Genomic DNA, 14,581 nt, shown 5'->3' on the forward strand with positions numbered 1-14,581 from the left:
CAGGGGTTTTAGCCCATTAGAAGCAGTGCGTGTGCGCACACGTGCACACTTGCACACACACACATACACCCTTACATGCACATTCATACATGGCTACAATCTAGCCAGAAGCTGCTCGCAGTGTCAGTGATCACAGAGCCACCACAATCGCACTCAGAAGATACGGGTAATGCCATGGATGAACTAGCAGCTTCACGTTTGCAATTTTGGCACTTTATTTATTTATTTATTTTGCTTTTTGGGTCACACCTGGCAATGCACAGGGGTTAGTCCTGGCTATGCACTCAAGAGTTACTCCTGGCGGTGCTCAGGGGACCAGATGGGATGCTGGGAATCGAATCCGGATTGACCGCGTGCAAGGCAAACGCCCTACCCGCTGTGCTATCTCTCCAGCCCCCAATTTTGGCACTTTAGTCTCCTAACTCTTCGATCCCCTGCATGCTTATGTTTCACACAGACATTATCCATGCTTGTTTTTGCATCTACATATTCTATATATAAATATCTTTTTATCTAAAGTATATACAAATACAATTTAAAAAAAACTTGGGGGCCACACCCACTCTGTGCTCAAGGCTTACTCCTGCCTCTGCATTCAGGATTCACTCCTGGCAGTTCTCTGGGGATCATGTGGGATCCTGGTGGTACTCAGGGGTGACTTTCAGGGGGAGAAAACCTGAGTTAGCCACGTGCAACGCAAATGCTCTACATGCTATACTATTGCTCTGGCCCAATGCAATAGTTTCTATATCTATTATATCTATGGATATCTATGATATCTATATATTTTAGTCACTGTCACTGTCACTGTCCTCCTGTTGTTCATTGATTTGCTCGAGCGGGCCCAGTAACATCTCCACTGTGACACTTGTTACTGTGTTTGGCATATCAAATACATCACGGGTAGCTTGCTAGGCTTTGCCGTGCAGGAGAGATACTCTTGGCAGCTTGTCGGGCTCTCCAAGAGGGGCAGAGGAATCAAATTCGGGTTGGCCATGTTGGCTGCGTGCAAGGCAAATGTCCTACCGCTGTGCTATCCAGCCCATATATTTTAGTATCTATCATTATTATAATTTATATTTTAATATTTTAATATATTGAATCTATTTTAAATCTTTTTATATATTTATCATTTTAATATTTATATATTTATTTAAATATATTTTTAATATACTAAAAATATATTTTTAAAATTTTATTGAATCACCATGAGACAGTTACAAGCTTTCATATTTGGTTTACAATCACACAATGATCAAACACTCATCCCTCCACCAGTGCACATTCCCCACCACCAATATCCCCAGTATACCCCCACTTTCCCACCCTCCTCCTGCCTCCATGGTAGACAATATTCTCCATACTCTCTCTCTACTTTGGGGCAATATGATTTGCAATACAGATACTGAGAAGTTATAAAATATTTATTATTATATAATTTATGAAATATAAATTATATATTTTAATTGTGGTGTTTTGTGAAAGGGGCCTCCTCCATCCCTCTCGGAGAGCCTAGCAAGCTACCAAGAGTATCTCGCCCCACGGCAAAACCTGGCAAGCCACCCGTGACGTGTTCGATATGACAAACACAGTAACAACAAGTTTCACAATGTTACTGGGCCCGCTCGAGCAAATCGATGAATGGCGGGAGGACAGTGACAGTGACAGTGATAATAGCACTGCAGCACTGTCCTCCTGTTGTTCATTGATTTCCTTGAGCGAGCCCAGTAATGTCTCCATTGTGAGACTTGTTACTGTGTTTGGTATATCGAATACGTCACGGGTAGCTTGCCAGGCTTTGTCATGCGGGCGAGATACTCTAGGTAGCTTGCCGGGCTCTCTGAATCGAACCTGGACTGACCTGGTCAGCCGCGTGCAAGGCAAATGCCTTACCTGCTGTGCTATCGCTCCAGCCCCTTGACAGTGATAATAATCTATTATTATTATAATTATCTATTATTATCTATTATTATTATGTACTATCTATATCTATTGAATCTATAGATATCTATAATATCTATATCTATATTTTAGTTTTGGGGCCCCACCTGGCAATGCCTAGGAATCACTCCTGGCAGTACTCAGGGGACCATATGGGATGACAAGGATCAAACCTGGGTCAGTCACATGCAAGGCAAGCATCCTATCCACTGTACTATCACTCCAACCCCTAGTGCTTTTATTTTATACAAACATTTTCCATGTTATGTTTTGGCATGTACTTTATATATAAATATATTTTAAAATAAATCTTATATAAATACAATTAAGAAAAAAACTTTGGAGATGACATGCACCCTGTGCTCAGGGCTGATTTACTCCTGGCTCTGCACTTAGCTGTCACTCCTGGCCAACTCCTGGGACCATCGTGGTACCAGAGATCAAAACTGGTTCACCACACGCAAGGCAAGCACCCTACCTACTGTTCTATCTCTCTGGCCCCTAAATACAGAAGTATGTATAAATTTCTTTGCATATAAATCTATACCTATAATTTATTGTAGCACTATCCTCTCATTGTTCATTGATTTGCTCGAGCAGGCCCAGTAACGCCTTCATTGTGAGACTTGTTGTTACTGTGTTTGGCATATCGAATGTGTCATGGATAGCTTGCCAGGCCTTGCAGTGTGGGCGAGATACTCTTGGTAGATTGCTGGACTCTCCGAGAGGGGCGGAGGAATCAAACCTGGGCCGACCAGGTCGGCTGCATGCAATGCAAATGCCCTACCTATGTAAATATAAGTATTTTTTCCCTTTCTGCTGTTATTATTTTAACCTAATGTATGAATAAAAGAACAAAATTGGACAGAATAAATGTATAATTATTATAATTTAGTTTGGGAGCCATGTCTGTTGGTGCTTTGGGCTTATTTCTGGCCCTGTGCTCAAGGATCAATCCTGGTGGTTCTCGGGGACTGTATGTAGTGCTTGGGAATCAACCGAGGGTTAGCCACATGCAAGGCAAACACTTTGCTCCAGAATTATCTCTTTGGACCTGAATTGATGTACAATTAAAGGAAGGACACTTAATTGCCTGCATCGTATCTATAACTGTATTCACCACACTAACAGTCAAGGAAAACTGATTGAAATAAAAAGCTCAGGGACCTCACTCTACACAAGACTAGTCTGTCATGGGGATTGCCAATATGGACTACACAGGCTCTAGCTTCCTCCTGGAACATGGCTAAAGGTCAGGTTCTGGGCTAGAGAGACAGTGCAGTAAAGAAAGCTCTGGTCTTGCATGCAACCAACAGTTTGGTCCTTGGCTCCATGGGTAATCACTTGAGCACCACCAGGAGTGACCTCTGAGTACCAAGCCAGAAATAACCCCTGAAGCATTGTAGGATATGACCCCCAAATTCAACAAAGGAAGATCATAAGTGTTCCCTTCTACATATATTTCAGCTGAAAGAAGATGTAAGTCCTACAGAACATTTGCTCCTGGACTTGGTTCATTCCCATCTTTCATTTTACACAATGAAAGTCTGTCCAAGATTCCTTTTGCTCAGAGCTGCATAACTTGGGGAGAAAAAAAGAAATGAATAAGGCACTTGGAATTCTCTCTGGGCCTTTTGCTCCGGTACAGATTTCCCGGGATTCATGGGGGCAGGGACTTTTTCCATGCTCAACTCAGCTCCCTAGCCCACTGGGCTCCAGCTTAGCCCCACTCACATCCACAATGCTGAAGAGGCAGGGACTTACCTTTCTTTTGTATAAAACTTTTCACTTCTCCAAAATAGCCTGGAAGGTCCCCGTGGATAAGCCATCTCCCTATGGCCTCAGAACTTCGGGAATGGTTACATTCTACATTTTTTTCCAAATCCCAGTGGGCTTCTTGTCTTGATTTTTTCCACTTGCTTCTGTCATTCTGGCCTCCGGAAAGGGAACAAACAGGCAGCTTTGGGGAGAAAGGGAAAAAGATGCAAGGGAAAAGCTTTGCCCAGACAGGAAGAACAGAAAAGACAGTCCTACTGAAACTGAAAAATAAGGCCTTGGGCGACAGGAGAGGGACAGGGGAGCTGATGAGAGATTTGTGTCCACTCTTCTCTGCCTAGAGCCCACTCAGGGAATTTGGCAGAGTCAGTGGAGAGAGTGATGTGTTAGACTCCAGTACCCTTCATGGGCCAGAGAACCCAGCTGTGATTCAGAGATGGCAGGAGGGGTGTGGAGACCAGGTGGAAGTAGATGGACTCCCAGGGAAGTTACAGAGCCAGGCAGAAAGAAGACTTACTCAGTTGTTGGGGACCCAGGGGGTGCCATCCACCCCAGCTTCTCAAGGTCAGTGGGGTGGGCTTGTCTTAGGATTCAGGGGCCCCAGGCTTCTGCCTCAGTAGAATCCCCAATCCTAGAGATTGCAGAGGAGTGTCCCCAAAAATCAACTGAGGTGTTGGAGTGATAGCACAGCGGGTAGGCGTTTGCCTTGCATGCGGCTGACCCAGGTTCGATTTCCAGCATCCCATATGGTCCCCTGAGCACCACCAGTAGTAATTCCTGAGTGCATGAGCCAGGAGTAAACCCTGTGCATCATCGTGTGTAATCCAAAGAGCAAAAACTAAATAAATAAATAAATAAATAAAATAAGTCAACCAAAAGAGGGTCACCTGATTGAACTAACTGCCACTAGCTACATGTCACCAGCACCTGAGACCTGGCTCACGAGTGGCCACCCTTCAGAGCCCAGAGTCAGCTACAGTGCCCAGGCAGTGTGTGTCAGCCTGAGGCCAGGCCAAGCATATGCCATCTTCCATAGTGGGGCACCAGCAGGTCCTTGCAGCTGTGTCCCGATTCAGGATCCACCACCTGTGCACCTCCATTTACAAGCTTGTCCTGGCTCCAAGCATCTCTGGGCCTGGGGTCTTGATCATCTCATTGGCTCCCACGTTCTGTTCTGATTCTGCTCCTTTCCCAAGGGAAGTCGTACCTAGCTCCACTTTTCCCAGCCACACTTGCTCTTTGCCCAAGACCCATTGTGCCAGGTGCTTGATGATTTGGTCAATAGTTGCTGTCTACCTGCAGCATACTTTCAATGAAAATCCTGTGCCTTTAAGCAACCAGGAAGTCCTACTTCCTTTATACTTTCTCCTCTGATATGGGCTGTTATTATAAGAACTATAGAAAAAGGAAATTATATATATATATATATATATATATATATATATATATATGGGCTAGAGCGATAGCACAGCGGTAGAGCGTTTGCCTTGCACGCAGCCAACATGGTCGACCTGAGTTCGATTCCTCCGCCCCTCTCGGAGAGCCCGGCAAGCTACCGAGAGTATCTCGCCCGCACGGCAGGGCCTGGCAAGCTCCCCGTGACGTATTCGATATGCCAAACACAGTAACAACAAAGTCTCCAATGGAGACGTTACTGGGCCCGCTCAAGCAAATCGATGAACAACGGGAGGACAGTGACAGTGAAATATCTATCTATATATCTATATATCTGGGCTGGAGCAATAGCACAGCGGGTAGGGCGTTCGCCTTACAAGCGGCCAACATGGCCGCCCCGAGTTCGATTCCTCCGCCCCTCTCGGAGAGCCCGGCAAGCTACCGAGAGTATTCGATATGCCAGACACAGTAACAACAAAGTCTCCAATGGAGACGTTACTGGGCCCGCTCGAGCAAATCGACAATCAACGGGAGGGCCTTTACCTTTGGGCTGGAGCGATAGCACAGCGGGTAGGGCGTTCGCCTTACAAGCGGCCAACATGGCCGACCCGAGTTCGATTCCTCCGCCCCTCTCGGAGAGCCCGGCAAGCTACCGAGAGTATTCGATATGCCAGACACAGTAACAACAAAGTCTCCAATGGAGACGTTACTGGGCCCGCTCGAGCAAATCGACGATCAACGGGAGGGCCTTTACCTTTTTATATCTATATCTATATCTATATATATATATATTTGGTTAAACACTCAAGAGCATATTGCTTTGTTTGTCTTTTAGGTGATTATAATCAGCACAGGTTGGAAGGTTCATCTGTCTTATTACTAGCCCTTATTGATCAGTATTAGTTACCCAGCATACATTTTGGAGGGAATTTGAAGGCACTAATTTGGCAGAATAGAACAGCTCATCAAGTGGAGATACTTGCCATTATGTTGCACGAGAAAAACTTATTCTCTGTATTTGGTATTCATGTCACTGTCACTGTCCTCCCATTGTTCATCCGTTTGCTCGAGCAGGCCCAGTAACATTGTGAGACTTGTTACTGTGTTTGGCATATCGAATACGTCATGGGGAGCTTGCCAGGCTTTGCCGGGCGGGTGAGATTCTCTCGGTAGCTTGCTGTGCTCTCTGAGAAGAGCGAAGGAATCGAACTCGGGTTGGCCATGTTGGCTGCGTGCAAGGCAAACGCCCTACCCACTGTGCTATCGCTCCAGCCCACGTATGATCCAATATTATTTTCTTCCCAATGCTTTTTCTTTTTTTAAGCCAATGGAAATATTCATTAATATAATTAAGATGTCATTACTAATTATTCACATGACTGCTATTATTAAAATGATCCTCAATAATTCATTAATATAATAGCAGTCATGGTACTATTAACACTATTTCCAGAATACTTTACCTTTGAGTCAACAATATACCAGGAATTTTGCTCAACTAACTCATTTAATATTTATAATTACCCTTCAAGCATTACTGTGTCTCCTTTTACTTACCATTTAGGGCCTTTTTACCCTTCAAGCATTACTGTGTCTCCTTTTACATACCATGAAACTGAAACAAAGGGATATAAAGTAATGGGTACAAATTCTCTCCACTAATTTCTCGGATTATTTCTGCATTATTTCGGACAAATAATAAATAATATTATTATAATGTTATAATATTATTTATTATTTGTCTGACTTCAAGTTTATCTGCCTTGTTCTTAGAAAGTTCAATAGGCTATTAATCTGATAGATGTTTTTAAGAATTTGATATGCAGCATGTACACAGTACCCAAAGCTTCAGCATACAACAGAAGTTCCAAAACACTAGCACGTAGCTACCATCCAAGAGAAGATCTAGAACATTCCCTGCTCCCTTGAGGGCTTCCTTAGGCTCTTTCCCAGTGATTGCTTCTCTCTACTCAGAGCGAGTCTGACTCCTCTTGCCGTCAGTCAGGTTGGCAGATTTCTGAACTTGACATTAGTGGACCCACAGAGGCTGTGGTCCATGTGTCTGGTTCCCATTGTTTCCCGTTAGGTCACTTGGGACACTCTCCCATGATGCCCAATGGCGCCATCTACCTCCTGAGCACAGGTGTCCCTCACTGGTGGAGGTCATTCCAGGCTGGCACACCCACACAGCCTGTGCTGGAGTTTAGCTGTGAACGCCTGGAAGAACTTGGCAGGTGGGTGAGGGCAGGACCCGGCATTTGAACCTGAATGGCCAGATGGCCACGACAGGACACAGATAGAGTTCAGCCAGGCCCAGAAATCAGCCAACAAGCCTGAGTATGCACTGCCAAAGCTGTGGTTCCTGAGACACCTCAGCCTGATCTCCTTAGACTTCCATGAGATTCTGCTCCAGTTCCTTTACTAATTTCTGGTTTTCAGAATACAGAGTATTTTTCCCTCTCTTCATTTTTATTTATAAGATGTAGGTCACTTTTTTTTTTTGCTCTTGTCTTGGTTGTCTCTTCTCTGTGTCCTTATATTCCAGAACACAATGTTTTCTAAGAAACTGTTCAAGAACTATTCTGGTCACATCCCACTAAGACAGCAGCAAATGTCCTCATCAGCATAATCTCTGCCTGTATTATGTCCCTTGGACTCAGCCCCCTGCCTTTGTGGCATTTCCTCCCCAATTCATTTACTTCTGACGGACAAGCACAGTTGCCAACAGATGTTATATTTAAAAATAGCTGTCTGTATTCACTTGGTGTGGCTTGGGACAGAAGAGAAGCTATCGAAGCTATCGATGTAGTCTATGGCTTGGGGCATTGAGAGGTGCCCTGTGCTTTTCTGAAACTGGAGAGAATCTTTCTACCCGTGACCCTGCCGTGTCGTCTCAGAGAGTGTGAAAAACTTGTCTGAGAATACTCTAACATTTCCATTAATGGCTTTGTCAAATATCTCTCGATGTATCCTAAGGTAATCAGAATGCTCTAACAGAGAGCTTGATGGAGGAGGCAAATTCTAATTTTCAGGAGAAAGGAACTTTTTTTTTTCTTTTTGGGTCACACCCGGCATTGCACAGGGGTTACTCCTGGCTCATGCACTCAGGAATTTACTCCTGGCAGTGCTCGGGGGACCATATGGGATGCTGGGAATTGAGCCCGAGTTGGCTGTATGCAAGGTAAACACCCTACCCTCTGTGCTATTGCTCCAGCCCCAAGAAAGAAACCTTTGGGAACAGAGTAAGTAGGTTAGAAGGTAATGGGATTCCGTCTGGGGTGCAGTGTCTGTTCTCATCACTTTCTGTGTGTCTGGGGTCTGGTCATTCTGTGACATGTTATCTGTGACTCAGGCAAGTGCTCCTGTAGACAGACAACGTGCTGTGGTCTGTTGTTTACTCTTCTTCTTTTTTGAGCTCTCTCCTGTTCTGCCTTCCCCATGTTGTCAGTTCACCTCTTCCCAGGCAGAATAACTTGGATCTTAAACGCTTTCTCCTCGAACCTGTTGTGTTAATACTTCCTTCCTTCTATGTCTGTTCCAGTTCTTGCTTCACTAACCTTAAGCCAGATTCTTAGCTGGACTCTGTCTGTCTGATAGTATCAGGGAGCTTGGCTTAAGTTGGGATTTTTCTGGGGGGAATCTGAGTTGAAGGGTGGTGAGACGTGAAAGGATATGGATAGTGATTTCTGATAGCAACTGTGGGTACATTGAGAAAGTTCGAGTAGGCCCTCAGTGAGGGAAATTGTCCTCGAAGCGTGGTAGGGACATCTGTATCAAAGGAAAACAACAAAGAAGCCAGTAATGCTCTTTACTTTTTTTTCCAAATGAAATTCACTGGCATTGGCCAAGATGAGGACCATTGTGACCAGGATTGAGGAAGGGTGGCATAGTCAAAAACTAAGGGGGAATCTCAGGAGGGAGCTAGATAGGGAAATGGTCAAGGATGTAGCTGGGTATAGAGCAGGCCTTCATAAGTGTTTCCACTCACGACCACTTTTTGCCCTATACATTTTTTAAAAAAATATTTTTTATTGATGTACTGTAATTTGCAGAGTTATTCATAGCACCCAACTTTACAATCAGCCATGATGAAAATTCCATGTGTAGGGCTGGAGAGATAGCACAGCAGGTAGGGCATTTGCCTTGCATGTGGCTGACCCGGGTTCAATTCCCAGCATCCCATATGGTCCCCTGAGCACTGCCAGGAGTGACTCCTGAGTGCAGAGCCAGGAGTAACCCCTGTGCATCGCAAGGTGTGACCCAAAAAGCAAAAAAACAAAATTTCATGTGTACAGTTTTCCCGACCTCAGATCTCAACCCCATCATGCCAGTATCAGAGATCACTCTTGCCTGGGCTCTGGGGCCATTTGGGGTGCGAGGGACCAAGCCTGGGTCAAGCCTGGATCAGCCACATTGCAAGGAAAATGCCGTAACCACTGTCCTATCACTCTGGCTCCAAGCCCTATAAATTTTTTATGGGGGGCTGGAGCGATAGCACAGCGGTAGGGCGTTCGCCTTACAAGCGGCCAACATGGCCGACCCGAGTTCGATTCCTCCGCCCCTCTCGGAGAGCCCGGCAAGCTACCGAGAGTATTTGATATGCCAGACATAGTAACAACAAAGTCTCCAATGGAGACGTTACTGGGCCCGCTCGAGCAAATCGACGATCAACGGGAGGGCCTTTACCTTACCTTTACCTGGAGAGATAGTGTAGTGAGGAGGGCATTTGCTTTGCAAGTGACTGACCTGGGTTTGACCCTGGATTCAATCCCAGCATCTCCTTTGGTCCCTCATGCACTGTTAGGAGTAATTCCTGAGTGCAGAGGCAGGAGTAATCCCTGAGCACTGCAGGGGGTGGCCCAGAAACAAAAAACAACCCAAACAAACAAAACAAAAACATAAAATGCTAGAGCACAAGCCTAGCATGTACCAAGCCCTGAGTATGAGCCCTGAAACAGCATATACGGTCTTTCCTCCATCCCACCTCCCAAAACACTTCTGGGTGTGACTCTCGATCGAGCTTTGCTGGAAGTGGCCCCTATTAAAAAGGGGGGGGGGATGGAAGAATCCAGTATTTAAAGAGGAAGAACTCAGTATTTATTTTTTTATTATTTTTATTTATTTATTTATTTTGCTTTTTGGGTCACACCCAGCGATGCACAGGGGTTACTCCTGGCTCTGCACTCAGGAGTCACTCCTGGCGGTGCTCAGGGAACCATATGGGATGCTGGAAATCGAACCCGAGCTGGCCATGTGCAAGGCAAACGCCCTACCCGCTGTGCTATCTCTCCAGCCCCCAGAACCCAGTATTCAAAGAGTGGAAAACCTCACAGTATTGACAGCAGTGGTCTCTGAATCAGGATATGATAGGTACTTTAATAGAAGCGTGGTTGGTTTGGGACCACATCTGGTAGAACTTGGGGGCCACTCCAGGCAGTGCTCAGGAGACCATGTGGTGTTGGATATCAAATCTGGGTCATCCTATGTACTAAGCATGCATTTAACCCTCTGAGCTATCCCCCAAGCCTTACAGATGCTTTTTTTTTGTTGTTGGGGGTGGGGGGAGAGAAGTAGGGGGATGGCGCACACCCAGTGGTGTTCAGGAGTAAAGAGAATCACTCTTTATGGTACTCAGGGGATCATATGCAGTGCCAGGGATCAAACCAGGGTCCACCCTATGCAAGGCAAATGCTTTAACTTCTATACTCTCTCCCCAGTCCCTACAGATAGATACCCTTTGTTATTTTTGCTTATTTATATTTTTCATGTTTCTTATGATGACTGTGTCAGTTTTACAAAGGGAAAACAAAAGCGAGATCATTAGAAAAATCCCCTAATCATTCTCTGGCCTCCGGAAAAAACCTGGCAAATAAGCATCATGTGCGTTCCAGCCTTATCTTCTCGTTCTTCCTCTGTCCTCAGCTAGCGCCAAACGTTAAATTCTCCTCCTGAAAAGGCATGTGTGTTCTATCCAGTTCTGCATTTTTACTTTCATTTTCTTGGGATTCATTTCTCCAAATCCTTCTCACCAAGAAAACAAAAAACAAAAATCCCTGCTTGAATCCAAGTCTTCTACAAATCCGACCCTGCCCACCCAACAAAAATAAGCTCATTCTCTCCTAACATGGCTTGTAGAATTTGACAATTAAAAAATTCAGTGCAATAAATATTTATTGAGTGTTTATCATGTGAAAATTACCAGAGAAGGGACTGGATGGATCTCCAAGTTAAAACAAAGAAACACCACTCATTCCCTGAGCAGAGCATAAACTAAATAAAATTCTAACCAAATGCAGAATGTATCTCTGTCTTGTGTGGTAAGGTAGTTCATGCAGGGGGCGGATGGAGAAAGGAAGAGGAGGAAGAGACAGTGGGTGAGTGGTTCTTGTGGAGCAGACAAACAATGTGCAAGACTTTATCTTGTTATTTAGCACACACGAGGATTCATTTTACAGGGTTAGGAAGATACAGTTTAGAAAAGCTAAGAAAAAAAAATTAAATAAGACCATGTGTCTTGTTAAGTGGTGAGTTAGAGGCAGAATTTGTATAGTAGTTCTTTTTATTATTTTTCAGGGCTAAGAATGTGGCTTAGTGGTAGAGCCTGTTCCCTTGCTTGCATATGTGAGACCCTGGTTTCAATCCTTGGCATTGCCAATAAATAAATAAATGTCCTTTTTTCTTTTCTTCTTTTAAAAAAAATTCTCTCACCTATTAGGAAATTTAACAAACTCTTTATGAAGAAAGAACGGCCAGGGTAAAAGTAGAATCTTGCATGTGTGAGGTCCTTGATTCAATTCTTGGCACAAAAACAAAAAGAAAGACAGAAAGGAGAAAGACAGAAAAGAAGAGAGGATGGAAGGAAGGAAGGAAGGAAGGAAGGAAGGAAGGAAGGAAGGAAGGAAGGAAATAGGGGAAAAGAAACAGGCATTTGAGATCAAGTTTTGATCATACATAACATGAAATAGACTAGAGAGGAAAGTATATTCTCCAGTGCTTGAAATTCATAAGCAAAGCACATAATCAGGAAAGAAGAGAATGGGCTTAGTTAACAGTAAATATTCAAGTTAGATTGGTTCAGAGAATGTATAAAGTAGGTAAATAATATACTTAAAATGGATTGACTTTGGGGGGGCTGAGCGATAGTACATTGGGTAAGGATTTTGCCTTCCATGTGGTCAACCTGGGTTTGACCCCTGGCATCCCATATGGTCCTCTGAACACCACCAGAAGTATTTCTGAGGGCAGAGCCAAGAGTAATCCCTGAGCAGTGCTCCCCCCACCAAAAAAAACTAACCAAACTGTGAATCTCAATGAAGCATGGGTACCAGAGACCCAGCGTTGGGTTGTCAAGAACCATTCCCTTAGCTGGCCCATGGCAACAGATGGACAAAGAACCAGGGGAACAGAGAAACAGGGCCCCAGGTTGGTTGGTAGTCAGTTATTTCTCTTTCCTCCCCAACGTGGTTCAAAATCTCTACCCTCACAGCTTAGTAATTTCTCTTCCTTTATCCCCAGTGTAGTTCAACCTCTTCCCTTTCAGCACAGTAATTTCTCTCCCTTTCCCCATAGTAGTCTCTATCATTGTCATAGTCATAGTCATAGTCATCACAGTCGTCATGGACCTCATAGTCCTTATATTCCCCTCTCTCCCCTCACAGCATAGTTATATAGAAATCACGAAGGGTGGGGGTACACATAGGTGGGGCTGAACATTGTCATAACAACAAATAGAGGGAAAACCACTCTTTCTGGGGAAGTTCTAGGAGATTAACTCAAGGACAAAATCTCATCTGAGGGTTCCGTACTCTAGATCACTAGGAGATCCGCTCAAGGGTGGGATTCCATCTAGAGTGTATTGCTGTCTACTTTCCTCAGCTAGCAATCCATATAACCAGTCATAGTAAATTTACTTATAATATTTCTAGTCATTTTGTATGAACACAGTAAGAGATATATTAAGATATATATATATATATATATATATATGCTTAAAGGATGACTCTTCCTGGGGACATCTTGCTATATTGCTATATATTCCAGACTATTGTCCTTAGACCTGGTTAGTCTTTCCTAACCCCAACAGAGTCCTTATTCAGTTACTTCTTTTAGGGTCATCATAGGGTTTGTTCCATAACCATGTTCTTAACTTATTATACTTCCTATGGTACTTAGCTTGTCCCCTTTCAATGTCAGGGTAGCTTACGGCTTGCCCTGGGTTCATCCTTGTCCCTTGCTGAGACCCTCCTTTTGGGGGGTGTTAGAAAGTAAGGGCAACTGGGGCTTAAGTCAGGTAAATATGACAGATTCTCAGGAGTAAATATTTCAGACTCAATTAACTCCCAAAAGCAGAGCATCAACTGTCATCCTGTGTCTATACAAAAAGGCCATTGCTAAACCATGCAAGTGACATAAAGGAAAGAGAAAAGCAATATAGGATTATTAGTGCTTGATGGAATTGGGTGTCCCTCAGAGGCATTGTGTGGGAGTAACTCAATAAATCTAAGCTCCCTGTGGGAGGAGCAAGGACAAGCCAATGTTATCGAACACCAAACAAACAGATTGATTTTGTTAAACATTTTCAAGTGTAGTCCCATTTAATATTTGTAGCAATGTGGCAAAATGCTTTATCAGTTAACTTTATTGCTTAACTTTATTGCTTAACCAGTTGCCCTAGCCATAGTGACTCTCCCTAGCACACATCTCTGTGGGCTGGCAGTTTAGCCTGGGTTCAGCAGGAAGGCTCTTAGGCTGGGCTTGCCAGAATGTACTCCTACAGCAGGAGTTGACTACTCTAGACACTGGTTCTCGATATAATTGGGCTTCACTCATATTCGAATCATTAACAGTCAGTGGGAGGGAGAGCAGGGAAGCTGGCTTTGCCTCCACGTGGCAAGACCAGCAGACCAGCTAGAGTTCCATTACATGGTAGTGTCAGGGTTTCAAACACGGAGAGTGTAATCTTTGTGGTCTCTCGAGACCAAAGCTCACCCAGGGCACAAGCTCTCTCCCACTTTCTTGTCCTTTTAATCAAACATGTCACAAAGCCAGGTCAAATTCAAAGAACAGGGATACAATGTTGAACATTTGAAGTGCTGGGAAAACTGGATAACTACATGTATGAAATTAAAGCTGGATCCATATCTTACAACTCACATAAAAGTCAATTCAAACTCATCAAAGACCTTGAGATCAGATCAGAAACTATAAAGTTCACTGAGGATAATATAGGTAGAATACTTCAAGATTTGGACCTCAAAGACATCTTCAATGATCTGATACCAGCGGCAAAGGCAACAAAATAAAAAATAAACCAATGGGACTACATAAAATTCAAAAGCATGGCAAAAGAAACCCAAGCTAAAATGAAAAGACAGTTAACTGAATGGGAAAAAAACATTTGCATTCAATATATCAGATAAAGGTTTGATACCCTAGATATATGAAGTACTAACAAAAAGATTAACCAGAA

The sequence above is a fragment of the Sorex fumeus genome, unplaced genomic scaffold (genome assembly GCF_029834395.1).
Source record: "Sorex fumeus unplaced genomic scaffold, SorFum_2.1 ptg000045l, whole genome shotgun sequence".
Classification (NCBI taxonomy): domain Eukaryota; kingdom Metazoa; phylum Chordata; class Mammalia; order Eulipotyphla; family Soricidae; genus Sorex; species Sorex fumeus.